A 21,343-nucleotide genomic window follows, 5' to 3' on the forward strand; every position below is an offset into this window, starting at 1 on the left:
AGTGGAAAACATGTTAGGGATGAGCCAAACACCCTCACTGAATTGCAGGCATGCCCTCTTGCTATGTCATGTTTCCAGCACCTAGCATGTTTTGAATTTTTTCAAAGGGTGGCTAACATTAGATTTCATCATGAGTTGGCCAATATTTTGTGCTTCACCTGCATGGAGGTCAGACTATCTTGGCCTGGGTCACCTTCACATTGACACCCAAAACTATCTCAGTGGCAACAGGCATACCAAATGTTGGAGAACAGTGGCATAAGAAGAAGAAGGTGGATAGGCAATACTATGAGCCTTACATTAAGGCCAGTTGTTTGAGGCACCTCACAAGAGTCTTCCCATTCAGATATTTGAAAGATGAGTATGCTCCACTCATGAGGTTGATCATGAAGTACTTCAGCTGTGAGGGGAGGTTCTCTCGTCTATATGCCTATCACATCAGGTTGCTCATGCACTTTACCAGGGTGCGGATGATGAACCTCCCATTTTTCATTTGCAGGAACATAGAGAGGATGAACAATTTCATGCAACATAAGACCCCTCAGCAGCAGCTTAACAGTGTTTATCACTTTGCTCTTATTCGGATTTTGGTGGATCATCAGTTGGGATTGCAGGGGATTGCTTGAGAGGACTTCATCTCCTGTGACTTCTTCAGCACTCCACAGGTAGTATCAGAGGCAGAGCATGAGATAGGTGGTCCTTCTCATCAGTGTGAGTGCCATGAGACTGCTACTATGCCAGTATTAATCCCCTATCAGAGAGGCAGTAGACATTTGTTTGCAGCGGCAAAGCGAGTTTTATCTACACCCGGGGTGGAAGGGGCCTTGCTTCCTAAATCGACGACACAGGAACAGGACAGAGGTAAGGAGCCAATGCATGATGAGGGGCATTCAGGTGAGCCATCAGGTGAACGAGACAAAATTCGTTCTCCTTCATGACGATGAGATAGATACAGAACCGACAAATTTAGAGCTTAGATAGATCATCTAGGAGCAGCAATCAGAGATTGATGCCTTATCCCTTAACTTGGAGAGGGCTAAGTGGAACATGAAATACCTGGAGCAGAGGAACAAACAACTGGAGGATCAACAGGTGATTATGGAGCTACAAAACATTCGTGAGCATCGCCAAGCTACACAAAGGAGAAGAGTTGAGCTCACGTCATTGGAGGAAGAGATCAATGAGGATCGGGAGGCCAATCTAGAGAGAGTTAACATGCACTTGGAGAGGCTGCCGGACAAGGCCAACAAGGACCATGCCTTACTGAGACACATGGCTTTCCATTACAGGGCAGGAAACATGAGTGCAGAGGCCCGGATAAAGAGCTTGAAGGAAAAATTGAGCAAAGCAACAAAAGAAGCAAAAGAGGCAAAAGAGCAAGATCAGCTTCGAATCTTGGCTGAAGCTTCCTTGGCATAGCATAGCACTTCATAGAGGACCTTTAGCCCAAATTTCAAGAAATTTGGGGAAATTTTGGTCACATGACAAATTTTTGGGCAAAACACAGGTTTTTTTGCCCTGTGGCGCGGTGCTAAAAATTGGGAGCTCCAAATGAAGAAAGGTTTGCATTTTTGGATTCGTCATGAAAAATCACGACTACTGGTGCTTGGACAAGAAATTTGGGCAAGATATGAGTCTCCAGGAGGTCAAAAACACCCAAAAAATGACCTCTCTGCCCCTATTTTGACACACAGGAAGCAGTCTTGGGAGAATGAAGATTTGGAGGGGAAAATGAGCACCAAATTCAGAAATTCCACTTGGGTTAGAAAGTAGATAGGACATGCTTTCCAACAAGCACACTTGGGCACATTTTGGACTCCTACAAATAGGATCCAAAGTGGCGTGGCACACACAGAAAATGGCATGGCGCATACAGGAAAAAAACCCAATTTTTCTTCCGTTTCACGAAATTTCGATTCGCGACTTCTCCAAGTGGGCCCGCTCATCTACATTTCAGTTTTTTGGCACCTAAGGCAGCATTTAAAGTATTTTCACTCCAGATTGGCTTCTATCCAAGTGGCAAAGGAAGGCAAACGGTCACCCAAGCCATTTGTCATGTTTGTAACGCTACACCTGTAGCTAATGGTTGGCTTTCCACTTCCATTTTGTAATGATTCGAGTAACTCCTCAACCCCTGGGCGTTCTATCTCTTCGTGGCACATTATATATATTGTATGCAAACTATTTGCGAAGGGTTGGTTGGCTTGTAATTTCTGGGAGACTGTGGGAGAGAATCTCAGTTCTTCATTGTATATTTTGACAGAGGATTAATAAAAGGCAGCGGCTCGGTTTCATGAGATTCATGTGGTTGTGAGTGTAGCAAATGTGTCTCTTATGTTTCATATGCATTTCGTAATGTTTCATAGTTCATTTCATATTCATTTCTAGTGAAATTTTCTAAGTTAGATAAGGTAGAATTCAATTTTATTGCTCTGCCTGTGGGAAAATTTCATGTTCAGTGTTTCTTCTTCTGTTGAAAAGGATTCATGTACTTATGCCCTTTTCACCCTCCTAAGCAATTCCTCCATTCTGCGTTATTTCAAACTAAATTGCTAGACTTTCCGCCTGTCTTGCCTCACGAAGTAATCTGGTGCCTTTGTATTAAATCCTCTGCTCATTGTTGTCCGTTGGTCCCATAACATCCCAGAAGCTCAGTCATTCATAAAAATTGTTTCTTGTATCCATATTCACTTACTAGCCTAAGATAAATATTTCACTGTAAGTCATCTCAGACTGTTTCGTTTATCCATTCACTGATCGTGACTCGGAGAGAGCCCTCTCCTGTTATGGTAGGGCTAGCTACCAAACTGAGCGTGGTTTGTGTTTACCCTGAATTTTTCCTTCCTTCAGCCTAGGGCAGATCTAGGTGCTAACAATCTGTACGAAGCAATCCAAATGGAACTGGTGTCAATCGAGAGCTCAATAACGATAACCAAACTCTTACAACTGATTAAATCAATACAATTCATTGTTTTGACGGCTAAATAATTTAATCTAAATAAGCGTAAATAGAATAAAATGACAGTGCGGTAAAATATGTAAAGAAAACGTTCTGTCTTCTATATAGGAAAGCGGTAAATAGAAAATCAGACAAACTCACAGAAAATGGTAAACCTATCAAACCAATCAAACTTGCAAGAATCAGAAATATATAACATAGGGGAGCAGTTGAATCCACCAGAGGCCGGGCCCTTAGCCACCAACGAATACTGCTGAGCTACTTCAAATAATACGAATGAACAACAACGTCAATTATATATTAATCATTGAACTCAAGTAGCATTACAATACAGTCATGTTCTCCAACAACACAAGTCTATAAATTAAAATTACAATTTGAAATAATAGAGATCCCTCCTCCTTCTTACTACAATATTTTTCTTTTATAGTTAGAAAGAGGTAAAAGATAAATGCGATCCCTCAGGATCTCCCGATCCTGAGGGATTCGCAACTGAATGCTATCTTTAGACACCCATCATATTTGGCATTGATCCTCCTGATTCATCCTTTGATATGTCGGCAACCGACACGCCCCTTTATGCCTTTGTTGGTTTATGTTGTTTCGTCGCTAGGGAACAACAATTGTTCCTTTCACAATTTCTCTGCATAAAAAGGAGTAAAAGTTAGTTACGATGGCTAAATCTTAACTGAGGGTAGTTCATCTATTTCTTATCATAACCCATCAAGATGTTAGCGTATCGAGATATGAAAGAGATAAGAAAACAAGAAAAAGGTGATGGAATTGAGAGTAAATACATACCCATTTCATAACTCAACAATTGGAAGGATTTAGCCGTAAGCCCTACATTTTCCAAGTTATAGAGGTAAATCAGGCATTCATCTTGGAAAAGATGCTAGGACCAAGTGTTGGCTATGTGGGGCCTGACCCAGGTTCAACAGTGATTTTAGCCAAGCAAATCCCAGTTCTACTGGCCCTTTTGGCAATAGTCCGTGAAGCGCAAACTGATGTATCACCTGAAGTAGTATGGGAGGGTGCTAGAACCAGGTTTCTGCACCCTAGGGATGTCTTGATGAGGGTTCTAGAGGTTTACAATCCTAATCTGTGTGCTGCACTACTCCGCGCAGCTTTCTATTCTTCGCAACCTGTACGCACTTTCGTATTATTTCGATCCGACCCTTACTGTGCTATTATATTAGTGCTTAACTTAGTTTGTGTGGGCCCAATATTCTTATTACTTGTTCAACTTTCAGATTAGCATGTGTACTTGAAAATAATATAAATGCATAAAGAATAACCAGAACCTAGAAATACAGATCTACAAGCAGATGCACAATATTCTGAATCAATCTTATCTTTATTATACTCAAGTTCAGTTACAACCCGACTCCGCCCTGTGCACTCAGTTTTGGACTTTACTAGGCCTCTGCGCACTCAGCTGCAGAGCCTCTAACTACTACTATGACCCAATACACTTCAGATTTACTTCTATCTTCTAAGCATGCCCTCACATATATCTAATACTTGTCCAAAACTAAGACTTCCTTTACACTTAGAGCCTCGCTCTATTTATACAATCCCATTGTTCGCGAATCATGGGTAGGCCAACACACGTTACATTAAATTACAATATCTTAGCGCAGACAACCCTAGACTCTTGCGCTCTGCGCCCGCATTTTGCGGAGTATTTACCTTACATTTGACCAAAATTAAGGCATCAAGCCCAAAAAACATGCTATGGGGGGATCTGTTGCCCAACAGGCCCCAAACACAATCATCGTGACTCATCCTGAGTCACTTTGCTGGTGTGGTGATCTTTGCGTGAAGTCCATCCAATTATACTTGTGCTATGTGAAGATCCGTAGTGCACTGTTCTGCCGTCTGCTAGATCTGCTCTGCTCGCTTGGCTGAATGCTCATTGGTAGGGTGAAATCCCTGTCTCAGGTCATGCATTACTCTCATTTGTTTGATTTTTCCTTCGATGTCGGCCATGATGAGGAAGGCCTCATCAATCCAAGGCTAGACACGTGCTTCAAGTACTACCTCTTTTTGGGGCGCTGCGTCCACTTGCTCCTTCAATTCCTTTTCCTGTTGTAACCTCACAAGCCACTGAGTTAGGACCATTGTTTGTGCTGTCCCACACCTCTTTTTCCAACTGCTATATGGTGGGGTCCTCCTGTAAGGTTGTGAGGACCCCGAAGGATTCTTCCAACAAGGAGGTGCAGCTCTATACGGCTTGTTCAATGTCTTCTAGCCTTTTTTGGATATCACTGGTGTGCTGTTCTCGAACTTCTGGGGATGTGGAGGGTTGTGCCTTTAATCATAGTTCAGCAATTTGCAGGTTGAGATCTAGTTGGATCCTCGTAGCTTCCTCCTTTGCCTCACAGAATCCACTCGCCAATTTGTGGATCTGCATTCCTATTGGCAGATCTGTCGTAATTTCCAGTTCTATGATGCGACGACATGCTTCCTCTACAATCTTCTCCAACTGTTGGTTCTGTGCCACCACTTCATCATGTTGTAGGCTAAGCTATTCAATATTGATTGGCTGTTCACTTAGCATTTGCATTGCGCATCCCTCCCTAGTGCGAAGTTCCATCGTCGCTCCACCCTCTAATTGGTATTAAATATCCTGTGGAAGGGCAGCCAAGTTTAGGCTGAGTCCCTTGATCCATCCTACTACGACTCTATCCTCCATGCTGTTCACTGTCAGTGCTCCTTATGGCATCATGACGGTGTTGGCCATTTTGTACCGCAACAACTGCTCTCTTTCCGATGCTCCCATGGGACCGTAGACGACTACCATTCCTTCTTGTGGGAGTCACACCTGAAGTCCCTGCAGTTGTGCCCTGAGTGACCCCAACACATTCTGCTACTCCATCATTGCTTCTTGGAGCGCCTCCCTGGTGACCTCACAAACTGTGTCGCCGATGTCATATAGATCACCCTCTATCAGTGTAATAGGCTCCTCATCCAATTTGGAAGCCATGGTCTTCTTGTTCGCTCCGTACGCGCGACCATTTCAATTGTGTAGAGGTGGTGCTTGGGTCCACACCTTCTGCCGTATTGTCTGTCCCAATGTTTCCGGGAAAACTAATATTCCTAAAGAATGTTAGCCCTCTAGGTTTGGTAGCTACCCTAGAAACAACAGTTTAAAGCAATTCAATGATCTCTCCTATGTGTAACAGATAAGAGAAAGATAATGGAACCAACCTGGAACTTCTGCTTAATCCCTTGCTTGATCTCTCTCTCTCCTTTGACAGATCCCGCAACTCCTCCCCGTACTTAACACGTTTGGAAAGTACCTGCACAAGTACAGCAACAAAGAACCGTCAAAGCATCGTGATCTATTACAACATAAACATTATAGAATCAGATATATAATGAACAAATGATAGCATTCACAAATGATAATATTCACAATTGCACAATCATATGGAAGAAAACTTGAAGAGATTTATTAATAGAAGGAAGAATTACAACCCAGTTGTCTAATCCAGCATCATCCTGCCAACTTCAATCCTTCTTCACCTCATGAAATATCAAGATCACACCAACAAGAATACAATGCTCTCTCCTCAATTACAAATTGTCAGCACTTCCTTGCAATTCACAACATTTCAGCCTTCTGATCTCTTGGATTGGATATCCATTTATAGATGTTTGCAAGGGTGTGAGTCATCCATGGGGTTTGATTAGTGTCATTCCACTTGTTACAATTGGTTCCACGAGGGAAGGGATTGGAGATGGTTTCCTAGATCCCTTATTCATCCTTGGGCGAATTCAGAGAGGCAAGTGGCATAGGAGAAGTTTCTAGAAGATTCCATGAGCAACCATTTTTTAAACTGTCCCAGACATTTGTCCATCCTCATCCATCGCACCCTATAGAAGGCCTAAATAGTATGCATCACACCCTGGTAGTGTATCACTTAGTATGCATCGCACTTTGCTAGTGGAGCAGTCAGTATGGTTGAATTTAGGTAATTTCTGGCTGGTTTCTTAGATGGAACTTTTGGGGAATGATGTATTCATATGACTATGTTCCTTTAGGCTATGAAACAAATATTTTAGGGGTTGATGAGCCCTAATACATTGACATATAGGTCTGGGGTTGATGTGCCCAAATATGTCTATAACAGTTGCCCCGATTGATCGTTCAACTCTATATGGCTCTAAGAAGGCTAGTTCCACTTCTTTGCAATCTTTCTTGAGCCATCTATCTATCTTCTTTGCAATCTTTCTTGATCCATCCTTCCTCACCCTCCTACCTCAGGTGAGCCATCCTTCCTTTGGGTTATGTTTTCTTAGAGTAGGGGAAGGGCTAATCTACTTTATCAATTTTCGGGCTCATAGCCCAAACTTCATAAGGTTTATTGCACTTGATAGGCGTAGTTCGTTCACACTCTCTATCATGTCGGGTGAAATGCTTTATCATGAGGATCCGAAGTTTCGAACTGGAAGGTGACCTACATCAATTACAATACAATACATTATCATAATATGATTTCCATGATCTATCTGGGGGAGGCATTCCCATGCTTAGCTTTATAAATTTCATTTCATGTACATAGATCAGATAGTCGTTTGTAGTTGCAGACTCGTGATTCTACAGATATAGAGTTGCAATCCATGATTAGGATGACCATCTTTGTAGAGCCTTTGTACATTTGATGTTTTTATATCCCTAAATATATTGTAGTATGGATGGATGAAACCAGATCTGGGGTCTTCAAACTCATTCAATATTCGCTTGATGTACAAGTCAATCCATGTGAAGAGATGTTCTAAAGTCGAACATGGAAAGACATCGCCTGATTACTAGCCAATGATGTGAGCTGTTAACAGATGCGAGAGGGATCACCGATAATGATAATGATCCTCAAGGTACTGCAGTACAATTCATGTGGTGTGAATATATGATTCGATGTTGAACACCACGCCAAATCTTTCAGTCAAAGGCCATTGATGTCAACCTGTCGCCAAAAGTGAGAAACTTTCCATTGATGTATGCAAGCTTCAAAGCACTGAAAGGGTTGTTTCTAAGTCGACTTCTTGGATAATGAGCTGATGTTGACAAGAAGTGAGTCGTTGTAGGAGGGCCTTCATGTATCCCACATCTATGACACGAAATGAAGCAAATGATTTCTAGAGGTGAAAATGAACTGACGACATGAGGTTCAGGAATGGCAGTCACGAAAAATGAAGGTTGGAGGTATTGCAGTGTATGAGACATTAATTGGATGGTGACTTCTTAACTAAATGACTTCTCTTGAACATGTCAGCGACACTGACATGAATTGGTAGCGTTAACCCCAAAATATGGATGGTATGAAAGAACAATGGTATGATGACAGGTGAAAGGAATAACCCAACCCAACTCAATTATGGAGATGAAGTGAAAGTGTCATGTTCAAGAGAGACTTGCTACCATAAATTCTTCAAGTTTTTCTCCCTTTTCCCCAGTCATTGTTGACCAGTACCTCTTTATTTTTGTCAAGCTTGAGGAGGATAACATATGCTTGTTCTATAATTCACCCTTTGGGCAAACCTGTCGCTATTTAATGTTTTAACGAGTCTAGAGATAGTGAAACTCGGTCTCGTCTAGATGGACAAGTTTGTCGCTATTATTTTAATGAGTTTAACGATAAGGATAACTCGGTCCTTTTCATGTTTAGATATTTTGAAAAGGGATGAAAAGAAAACTCCATAAGTTCTTTTTCGTAAAGTAATCCCTCGAGTTCGAAAAAGGATAAAATAATACAAGAGGGATGTCATTTCCAATCCTTTAACGAGCTGGAATGGACAAGCACTCAAAAATATTTTCTTATTTAGAAAGTCTTAAAAGAGTTTAAAGAGGACTCTATTTTGAGGAATGAGTGGTGTCTAGGGTAGCAACTAGTTCCAGTGATGTTGGAACTTCTCAAAACATGTTGATTTATGTGAAGAGGCTGGCTAATAAGACCACTCATTGCAACTATTCCTCAAAAAAGGGTAGAGAAACCAAGTGAAAGCATATGATCAACCAAAGAGATGGTGGTGATGAGATGAAAACAACCAAGGCTCAAAAAGGCTAATAGAGTGGCAATCACAAGGGTTAAAAATTGAAAATGGGTTCATTTTTAGACAAGCTTGAACCAGGGAACTATGCTTGGATTCAGTTTCATGTTTACACAAGCTTGAAAGGAACAAACTATACTTGGCTTCAATTTCTTTTTAACACAAAATTAAAACAAAAAAATATGCTTGAATTTGTTTACATGCCCCCAGCATGATGAAAAGGAGAGTCTCTTGTAACCAGATTGAAGTCGCTGTGGTGAAGCAGGATGATTATCCAACACCTATTTGGCTTCATTCAGATAGACAAAGATGAATGGTGTGATAGACCAATCATATAGCCTGCAGGGAAAATTATCTTTACCATTAGGTTCCTGTAACCAAATGGAAGTCACTGTGGTGAAGTAGGACAGTTATTCAACACCTATTTGGCTTCGTTTAGATAGACAAAGATGAATGGTGTGATAGAACAATCATATAACCTACAGGGAAACTTAATTTTACCATTAGGTGCATGCCCCCAAGCTTCATTACATTCACCTAAGTAGTCGACTCATGGCTATTAGGTGGATGGAATGAAGGTTATTTTACGAGATCAAGTGAAAGACTTGACTTTGAACTTGGGACCTTGTTTCATTTTAAACGAGGTTGGCACAAGAAAATGAACCATCCTCGGACTCCTTGTTTCATTTTTTAACAAGATCGATGCAGGACAAGGAACTATCCTCGGACTCCTTGTTTCATTTTTTAATGAGGTCGACATAGGACAAGGAACTATCGTCAGAGACCCTTTCAATTACAACTCATAAGTGGTCATGAAGGATAGATCTGGTTCCAATGCCCCCCAGTACATAATGTACAACATCACTGAATTGATCGTCAGTTGATGTAGGTGTGGAACAGGTTGCCACATAATTAACTTGTGGTGGGGATGATACCATTGGTATAAATGGACCATTTAGGGATGATGGTTGTCTAGGAGCTATATTTGGACTGGGAAATGAAAGCTGGTCAACGGTGACAATTTCACCTTCATGTGGGAAACAAATCACTCGAAATAGTGTTGAAACAATAACTCCCATGTGGTAAACATAGTCACGCCCAAGAAGTAAATTGTAATATAAAGGTCTTGGGGCTACCATCACGTTTAGATAAACAATTTTTCCTCCCAAGGTGATAGGTAACTGAGGAATGATCCCTAACGGTCAACTAGTTCCTCTATTAAAGCCTAACAGATTCTATGTAATAAGCACAAGCAGTGGAAACCTGAGCACTTGCCAAGCAGTTGAGGAAAGGATACTCATTGATGCACCTTCATCTATAATAGTGCTAGATAAAATCATTTTACAAACTTGTATTATGATTTGGAAAGGCACGTAAGAAGGAAGGCGGGATCCTGCCAATCGATTCCAATCAAAGGGAGTGACTAGACTACTTGGAGAGGGTACCATAGAAATGGGAGAATTAACCCCTTGAGTTACGAGAACTGGAGGATTTTCCTCCTATCTTGATGGAATAGGTGGATTGCCCCCAAGCTCATTAGAATCTGAAGTAACAAAAATAACTTGAGCGGTATCATTTTCACTCTCTTCGGGAAAGGTATGATTACTTGAAGGTGAAATTGGGTCAACTGTTACCTCGACCTATTGATTTTGGTTGGTTATAGACTCATAGGATTCACTTTTAGAGAGAGTGGTTTCGACCAATGGTTGATTTTTGTCAGTCGGTTCATCAACTAGTGAAGGATTTAGGGAGAGTTTCTTGTAACCAGATGGAAGTCACTGCAGTAAAGCAGGACAATTATCTAACACTCTTTTGGCTTCATCCAAAAAAGGACAAAGGTGAAAGGAGTGATTACCTTCACATAACCTACATGGAATCCTGATCTTTCCCTTTTGTCCATGAACTTTACTATCACCAGTTGATGGTGTATTACCAACATGATCTCCAGAGGTTGATGACACGGGATGGTGTGAATGGGAAGACCAATCTTTGAAGATCCAAGGAAAGTAAGGACTAGTTTGATGAAAATGGTCTCCCACACAAATTATGCATGGATATTTGACTTTGTAAGGCTTAATGGATGGATTTTTATCAGATGTTTCATTTAGAGCAATGGTTTCTTGGTTGCCCCGTTGATGAATTGGGTTCTTCTTCTTCTTCTTCCATTTCTTCTTCTTCTTAGCCAGCTGGTTACTAGTATCAATACTTTCACCAAACGAAGAGGAAGAGGGGGAGGGAGAAACAAACGAGGAAGAAGGCAAAGGGTCAACTTTAGGATCAACTGGAGGTTGATTTTTTCTAGTTGGAGGTGTACTCGATTTCAGAGAAATCTCGACATTTTGAACCAAAGAGGTTGAAAACAACCATACTGGCAGGCCAATGGTAAATCCTGGAAGGGACAATGTAGCCATAGAGGGAGCACCAATATTTCCGAAAGAAGGAAAAGGACTAGGATTCCCATCAAAAGTGATTCCTTGATCAGTGGACTCTAGCTTTGTTGCCATATGTCTCAACCTAAGATTAACTAAGGAATAGGGATGTTATTCTCGATCAATTAATTTTAACAACACTTTAGACTCAACTTTTCTTTTTAAATTTTAAAGAGTCAAGAAAAAGCTAAAGATGACTCTAGATGCCTTTGATTTTTAATGAGCCTGAAAGGACAAGTGGTCATATGGACCTTTTCTTTTAGAGAGTCGAAAAGGAACAAAAGTGACTACTGCAATATACACCTTGGTGATAAATTAAAAAGAAATTACCAAGGACTTATGTACGGCAGCCAATCTTCCATAATGTTGTGTTTAGTGCATTGTGATCAATAAGGCGACAGACTCAGTTTCCAATGGATAAAGGATTTAAGCCTATTGTGGTCTCCCAATATATACACGACGGTATGGGGGGCACAAGTCCGTACTAGCAGTTGTCGTATCAAGGAGGAGGAATCACCCAACCTTCAATGAAAATGATAGCGACTAGTTTTAATGACGCTAGAACACATCACTAGCCTAGACCTCTAGATATGTTGCGTTAAGTTCCAAAGCATTGCTAGGTTCATTGAAATTCATTTTAAAGTTGATCTTGTTTAGATTTTGCCTTTCAATGGTTCACCGCGTGATAATGATCTGAAATTCCTAAGATGCAATCTACAATGATAAACAATCTTTGTTTATTTGAGCAATGAAAATCCTAGCTACTAGGGAAAGAAGATAACAGTGCTTTTAAGCAAAGAGCAAAGAGTACACACTAGTGCATTTCCCTAAATCATCTTTTCGCACACAAATCAAAAAATCCTAAATGCAAATGCATGTAATTTTTTTCGCTCTCCTTAATGTGAATGGTGCCAAAAGGAAAGCTAAATGAAGCAAAGATTTGAAATACTTCACTCAAAATGACATTTTCGTCAATTTCTTTTTCAAAAAGAAAAAGGAAGAATAAAAAATGATACTTTAAATTTTGAACAAAAATGCTTTTGACACTTTGAATGTAAACAAATAAAATCAAATGCATCAAGAAAAGTTCAATCAATTATCAAGGGAAAGAAGAATTTACAACACTTCTCTTTTCGACAAAAAATGACAATTACGACACTTTTTGTACCAAAGCGACAAATCGACTAAAACAACTTTTCGACAAAGGATTGTAAATGATGAAAAAATACACTAAAAAAATTCACTAATCCTAGTGTAATTGAGGTTGATCTAAGTGATGCATGTAAGCTTCAGTAAAGAGGCACTGTTCATATGCAACAAAACAACCAAACAAAACTAAAAACAAGGTGAAAAACCCTCAAATTCTAGATGGAAAAAGAGTTCAATCAATCATTGCACCTAGGCTTCATAGAAATTGAGATGCATCGCACTTAATACACTTGGGAGGTGCTATGCATACTGAGTCACAGTGGAAGATAGTGCGATGGTCTAGGGAGTGCAACTGAAATGGGTTTTGGCTCAAATGTGGAGTTGTTTTCAACGTATTAAGTTGGGTTTTGACGAACAATGATGAGCAAAGTATGATGGAATGTCTTGAGAGGTTACTGAGCTACCAAAAATGGCATCTAGATGTTCTTGCAAGTCAAATGTTTAATTCATAAACTAAACCAAAGATTGATTGAAGCAACATTCATCTACTATGCAATTACCGCGCAAGCATAGTTCGAAGGCTACCTGGCTGACTTCAGACTCTGTCTATAGTTTATCAAATTGAACATAGAACAAACAATAACAACAAAAAAACATTTGTTCATTCCCCAATGGAGTTTCCAATTTGTTTCTAGGAAAACTAGTATTCCTAAAGAATGCTAGCCCTCTAGGTTTGGCAGCTACCCTAGAAACAATAGTTTAAAGCAATTCAATGATTTCTCATATGCGTAACAGATAAGAGAAAGATAATGGAACCAACCTGGAACTTCTGCTTAATCCCTTGCTTGATCTCTCTCTCCTTTGACAGATCCCGCAACTCCTTCCCATACTTAACATGCTTGGAGAGTACCCGCACAAGTACAACAACAAAGAACCGTCAAAGCATTGTGATCTATTACAACATAAACATTATAGAATCAGATATATAATGAACAAATGATAGCATTTGCAAATGATAACATTCACAATTGCACAATCATATGGAAGAAAACTTGAAGAGCTTTATTAATAGAAGGGATAATTACAACCCAGTTGTCTAATCCAGCATCATCCTCCCAGCTTCAATCCTTCTTCAACTCATGAAATAGCAAGATCACACCAACAAGAATAGAATGCTCTCTCCTCAATTACAAACTATAAGCACTTCCTTGCAATTCACAACATTTCAAGCTTCTGATCTCTTAGATTGGAGATCCATTTATAGATGTTTGCAAGGGTGTGAGACATCCATGGGTTTTGATTAGTGTCATTCCACTTGTTATAATTGGTTCCATAAGAGAAGGGATTGGAGATGGTTTCCTGGATCCCTTATTCATCCTTGAGCGAATTCAGAGAGGCAAGTGGCACAGGAGAAGTTTCTAGAAGATTCCATGAACAACCATTTGTTAAACTATCTCGGACATTTGTCCATCCTCACCCATCTCACCCTATAGAAGGCCTAAATAGTATGCATCACACCCTGGTAGTGTATCACTCAATATGCATCGCACTTTGCCAGTGGAGCAGTCAGTATGGTTCAATTTAGGTAATTTCTTGATGGTTTCTTGGATGGAACTTTTGGGGAATGATGTATTCAGGGTATGAAACAACTCTTTTAGGGGTTGATGAGCCCTAATACATTGACATATAAGTATGGGGTTGATGTGCCCAAATATGTCTATAACACCCAAGTCATGTGGTCAGGTCTGGGCCTCTTTCCTCCTATGTCATGGTGGCCCTAGCTGCTGCTGTTTTTTCGGTAGCCTTGGTCTGCTTTGCGGCAGCCTTCGTTTCCTTGTGGGAAGCCCTTACCTCCTCGGTGAGCCGCTCGTTCTACTTCTATTGTGCCAATAGCTTGGCAGCAGATAGTACCAAATATAGTTCTGACTTTGTGTCTTAATTTCCCATCGTCTGCTCCTCATTGCCTTAAATTGGACATCATGTCATGAATAGGGACACCAATGGTCACTTCACAGCCTACCCACATGGCAGCATAGGCCCTTGTCCATGGACACGACCCATGCATCATACTGATCGTTTGCGTAGCTTCCGTGTTGCGTAGCTCCCATACAGACTCTTTTATAGTCTTGCGCTCTCTTTCAACTGCTTTGGGCACTGAGACTGTGCTTGCTATGGATAGTCAGGTGGTCGCAACACCAGTGTGAGGCTTCAAGTCACCTTCCAACCCGGTCCGTGGGCCTTCCTTAGTTACCCTCGCACCAGTCAGCACCTCGCATTCTTCCTTACGTGGTGCGCTTCCCTGGTTACTTTGTTTGATAAGGTGTGGTTGCAGCCATGGTAGTAGAGCCAAAAATTCTCCACGACAATCTTCTAGTGTGGTGGTATGGCTGCCCACACGTTGCCCTATCTTTCTGTCAACGCGTAATTCTTGTGTGATTTTGTTTTCCAGTTTTCTGATATTCTTGTCCAATAACATGCTTTTTTGCTTCAGTAGTACATGATCTTCTTCGATTTCACGAAGCTTAAGGTTCCCTCATCGAATGGTTTCTTGAATCTGCATATGTTTTTCCTTGCATGGCTGCATAATCTCTTTGCTCTGGTCCTCGTGTGTTGTCCCAATTATGGGAGTTATTGTGTGAGGATTCTTTTCCAAAGCGATGAACTCAACTTTGCTCGTCATCTTTAGAATAATTCCCACACTTAGGTTCTTTTTCATGGCCCGATAGGCCCATTGGACTGCTGGTACATTTAGGTCCCAATCCATTTGTTCCTCCTGGTAAATTATGTTCATGATTCCACATAGCTTTGTGAATGCTTTGACATGGAATATTTGTGGTGTGCGTCACTTTTCCTACAGTCGTGTCAGGTTCTAATTTTCAATCCTTATTCTGGGATGTGCTTGCATAGCACACATCTACACCCATCGACACAAGTGGGCACGGAAGATGCTTCGCCCTAGCTGCCGAGCTCTTGTTCAACATTGGGGGCTTCCAAACCGCAAGAGCATCTGCCTCCTACATTTACGCTAGTTTAAAATGGTCTCCTGATGTGTACTCGACCATCATGTGGGTGTTGCGGGCAGTGCCCATTCCAGCGCACCATACCGCTACTGTTTTGGTACCGCACTTTCGAATTTGTCTAGGAATTCATCCACCATTGTTACTCCATCATATGTTGGCAGTTCCCTTGCCTTTGTTGTCATGCAACACAGTGATCTAATCATCATATTGCAATTCAGCGTTGTCACTCAGTGCAACTGGTTCTTCCAGTGTTCTACTTCTTCATTTGAATCCGAAGTATAGAATCTGTCGCGCTCCCTTGAGATTCTCCCATCTGCAGTCAGGTTCACCCAATCCTGGTCTTGCGCCGTTATCTAGTAAATACAATCTAGCTCATCGTCACTTTCATCGTTGCGCACTGGTTCAGTGTAGCCAGCTCCTTCGGCTGGGTCTAGCGGAACTACTATGCGTAGGGACTTTTTCTCGAATATCATCTTCTTCTTCTTCAGGTTAATAACTCCATTCATATCAGTGGCCTAGTCTATTCCTAGTAATGCGGGGTAAGGATTACTATCATTGACAATTTCTATTACTTCAAAGTTCATCTGTGTGTTGGCACCTTTGATATCAATTGTTACCCCTTGCAACCTCCCCATGGGAAAAATCTTCTGTTGGTTCACCATTCATAATTGAATAGGGGACCACTATAACAAGGACCTTCCCATGCGTTCCCATGTCTGCTTTGGTAACACATTTGCGTTCGAACCCAAGTCTAGGATTACTTGATCCATTTCATACTCACTAATCTGCGTCGTCAATCTCATTTCCCTCTCGGTGCGCAATGCATGCTTTCCCAGTTTCTGTACTACGCATGGTTCCGCTAACCCTGCACACCTAGTGATCAACCCCTGTAGTCCCTTAACTGCTTTACTGTCACGCAATAGTTTCATGCATGTCACCAAAGAGGTAGTAAGCATAAAAGGATCCACCCTTGGCTCTAGTTGATCCTTACTACCTCAAGTGGAGGCCTCCACAAAGCTCTTCTTAGCTTCCATGAATGTCTCCTTTGCGCGTTCTAAGTCAAACTTAGGTTCCTTTGTAGGAGGAGGCTGGAGTGCCCCTTTCTTGTGCATCTGTGTGATCAACGTAGAACAATCTACTGCTTCATGATCGAATTGAGCATAGTATGAACAAGATATTCTCGTCGGGTTGGTACAATCACGAGAGTAGTGCCCTGGTACTCTAAAATTGTAACAAATTAACTGTCTGTGACACCTTCTTGGTCCCATTCCTCCTCGTCCTCAACCTCACCCCTAACATCCCACACATGCCATCCCCACCGCTGGGTCGAGGGCTCACGTTTCTATCTACATTCGATAGGTTGAGGTCCAATCCATCATTAACTTGTAGCTACGACAAGTACACTCATCGTGGCCTACTGACCTGCAGAAATTACAAAACAACTATTGGGGAGCCTGCGTATACATTTGCAGCAAATGACAATTATCTGTTGTGTGTTTTCCTCCTATCTGATAGATCGTGCACCATAATGCAGGTGTCACACTCGGTCCTTCCTATGCCTCCGGTCTCAGCGGCATTGGCCCCCCTCCTGCCAAGTAGTTCGTGTATATTAGACAGTGATCCTTGTCATGGCCTTGGCCCTTGCATTTTATGCACCATACTTCCTCGTGTGCCTCTAGCCGCAGTGCCCTATCCTGCTTCAATCTCTACACTTCCAAGCAAATATTCCGTAGTTGCGCATGGATTTGTTGAAATCCAAGCCTCGAATCTTATAGTGGTGTCTCATGCAACCTCATCGCCATTTCTAATGCTTCGGCATGGGTAGAAAGTTTCTGTTGCGACAATGTCGTCCTTAGGTGCGGTGTTAGAGATGCCACAAACCATGAGCGATGTTGTGCATCCGTGAGCATCATATTAGCCTCATGGATCGCACTCTTCAGTCGTTGATCCAGATCCTAGGGGGTCTTGCCTAGAAGCATCACGATCTCTTTAAAACTGATGATTGACTGTGTCTCTGATTTCAGCTAGCTAAATTCTCTATTCAACGCATTCTAGATCTCTACTATTCCTGCGTTTAGGTGATCATTAGAGTACTTGATATACCATGTCAACGCACAATCCTGTAGCGTGCTCACCAATGTATCCTTCTTAATGTTGTCATCCGTGACTCCTTGCACTTCCCACACTACTCTTACCACGAACCAGAACTGGTCTGGATCCTCATTCCCTACTCCTCTGAATACCGATAGCTTGATCATGCTCACCATGTTAAACTGTGAGTTTGGTGGAGGTGGAGTGGGTGGATATGGAGGTGAAGGAGGTGAAGCGGGTGGTGGCATGGGTGGGGGTGGTAACTATGGAATGTGCTGCCTTATCAAACTAACCGCACTTCTCGGAGAGACCCGAGCGAGCTCTTCCTCGCTCTCTCGCGAAGGTGAAATTAAGGGATTGTTTCCTAATTCCCCGCTACCTTTGTACGTCTTTCTGCTCCGCATCATTCCAAACATTAATGTATTTGCATAACCTGCTTTTCACACAACATCATCATAATCTAGGTATTCAAAGATTTAATGTACTTACCTCACGGTCCCTTGAGAAAATGTCATTCTGCTTTGCTGTAGCTCACGGTTGTATCTATTGAAAATTCAGTGATAAATCCCCCTATTATCCGGTCGAGCCAATGGTCCACAACTTATGCGATCGTATCTTCTGATGCCTCTAGTCTGTGCACTAATTCTGGAGTCCACACTATTGGTTGGTCAAGCTACACCTTCCCTGGTTGTCAGCTAACCTTGCGATCCACTCATATAGTTTAGAAGGAAAGGATGCGAAGAAGATCTCATGGATTTCCATATACATGTAGCGATCCAACCACCTTTTATCGGATACTTGCAGAGTTCTATTTTCCTGTGTCACAAACTCGTGAATCTTTTTGTCCAACCACTCTTCAATTTCCTTCTTTGTTGGGTTCCAGTGGCGCGACATCAGACATCCCTTAGGCAGATCCCGGTCTCGAAAACAGAACCATTTGTTGGCTACGTGGGGACTGACCCAGGTTCAACAGTGATTTTAGCCAAGAAAATCCTGGTATTACTAGCCCTTTCGGCAACAGTCCGTGAAGCGCGGACTGAGGTCTCACCCGAAGTAGTATTGGAGGGTGCTGGAACTAGGTTTCCACACCATAGGGATGTCTTGATGAGGGTTCTAGAGGTTCGAGATCCTAATCTGCCTGCTACGCTGCTCCACGCAGCTTTCTATTCTTCGCAACCCATGCACACTTTCATATTATTTCGATCCAATCCTTACTGCGCTATTATATTAGTGATTAACTTAGTTTGTGCGGGCCCAATATTATTATTATTTGTTAAACTTTTATATTAACATGCGTACTTGAAAATAATATAAATACATAAAGAATAACCAGAACATATAAATACAGATATACAAGCAGATGCACAATATTCTGAATCAATCTTATCTTTATTATACTCAAGTTCAGTTGCAACACGACTCCACCCTGTACACTTAGCTGCAGGGGTCCGCAAACTCAGCTACGGACTCTACTAGTCCTCTGCGCACTTAGCTGCAGAGCCTCTAACTACTACTGCAACCCAATACACTTTAGATTTACTTCTACCCTCACATCTATTTATACAATCCCATGGTCCGCGGACCATGGGTAGGCTGACACACGTTACATTAAATTACATTATCTTAGGGTGGACAACCTTAGACTCTTGCGCTCCACGCCATCATTTCGCGGAATCTTTACGTTACATTTGACCAAAATTTGGGCTTCAAGCCCCAAAAACATATTATGGGGGGATCCGTTGCCGAACACCAAGCCCCACAAAAACCATGAGTACTGGTGGAGATATTGCTTTTGATGAAGTGGTTCCCAAAGGTGTGAGTGTGGAGGTTCCAGTAGCAATGCCTACAGTGCCGAGGTCACCTAAGCTGAAGCCTACGCCAGTGAGAGAGGTCCGCAAGCCAAAGAAAGATAAACAAAAAAAGTTTGTGTTGATGTGTGAGTCACCGAGGAAGCATGCCACTACACAGGCTCAGAGGAAAGAAAATATGAGTGCAAAAGGGAAGGGAAAAGTGGTGGATCTGGAGGCTGAGGAAGGCATGAATGATATAGACATTGAGGGGGTGGACCCTATATCTAAGTTGCCAGAGTATATCCCTCCACGCAAGGGAAAAGTGAAGGTCCTGAAGGATTGAGATGCAAGTCAATTCCTCCTCAACACACCCCTGTTACTAGAGAACATAACCTTTGAAGGTCCGCTCTTGGTGTGGATCCCACACTTGAAGCTAGAATATTGGGATTTGGCGGACCACGAGTGGTTCCCCCACCTGGCTATAGACACCTATATGAAGAGGGTCTTTTACAAATAATCTGGTGTCACCACACTGGAGCCTGTGGAATGGGTTCGCAAAGTAAACAAGTCAGGGTTGCTAAACCTATTATGGGTGCCCCAATACCATCGCTCAAATATAAACTTGATCATCATTAAACAATTGTTGTGCCTAGTGCATGATGAGTGCTTGTGGATGAACGAACTGATCCCCATCACCGATATGTTGATCCATCAGATCATGCTATTGCCACACTCAGGGTAAAACCATCCAAGGTGTTTGGTGGAAAGATGAGCAAGAACAACCTCGTTGAGGAGATGAAGGACAAGTTTAAACTTGTGAAGAAGCCACGTGGGTACCTGATTACTTCAATTACTGACCCCACAGTAAAGGTTGCCACGAAGATTTTGGTTGGCAAGGTTATGAGAAAGTGACGCGTGGATGATGTGTCAGCACCAATGGTTTCGTTGGCAGCACAGTGCACGGAGGGCATACAGTTCAACTGGGTGCACTACCTGTGTAGTGAGTTCCTCGCAAACTACAGAGAAGCACATGATGGGAGAAAACCCTTCCACTATTCATGGCTATTGCTCTCGATTGTGCTAGTTGCCTGGGATTTGTTGGGGCAGCCAGTTTTCTCTTATGGAGAAAGATCTACCAGAAGCAAGAAGGTTTGCATCTCTGGGCCACAAAAGAGGCCATGCAGGTCACAGAGAGCGAAGTATTTTGGGTGCTGATGGAGGCGAGAATTCTCACAACCATCAACTAGAAGCCACGCTTGTCACCAAGTGTGTTTGAGAAACTTTTAGGGTACACAAAGTTCAAAGTAGACCTCCACCATGTATATATCCAGGCATGGAAGGATCTGTAACATAAGTGGTTTGACCTACCCTACCTTGCTACCAATGACGCTATTGAATAGGTCATCAAGCACTGGCCAACAGATTGGAATTCTCCTTCTGATTTGGCCGCACAGACTGGAAAGTACGTGAAGAAGAAGAAGAAGAGGGATGTGGCCAAGCAAAAGGTTTAGCAGTTGGCTGAGAAAATAAGGAAAGAGGCTAAGGACAAGTCCCGGGTAGAAGCAAAGAACGTCGTGAAGGAACAGGAAGAGTAGGAAGAGCGCGACTCTGAGCAGAGTGAGAGGTCACCTTCACTCCAAACATAAGAGGAAGAGTAGTCAGAACAGGGAAACAATGATTAGCAGGAGGAGAGAACTCCCTTCTTTGTGAAGCAGTATGGGAGTAGGAAAAGGAAGGGCCACAAAAGAAAATAAAAGATACCAAGCCGTCCATGGACCCAATTACTTTGATGGATGGTGTCCTCGATGAAATTGGAGACAAGGTGCGGGATACTACAACAAAACTGTT

This window comes from Pinus tabuliformis, chromosome 6 (assembly GCF_031772625.1).
Source record: "Pinus tabuliformis cultivar Carrire ecotype Pingquan chromosome 6, CPIR1, whole genome shotgun sequence".
NCBI classification, from domain to species: domain Eukaryota; kingdom Viridiplantae; phylum Streptophyta; class Pinopsida; order Pinales; family Pinaceae; genus Pinus; species Pinus tabuliformis.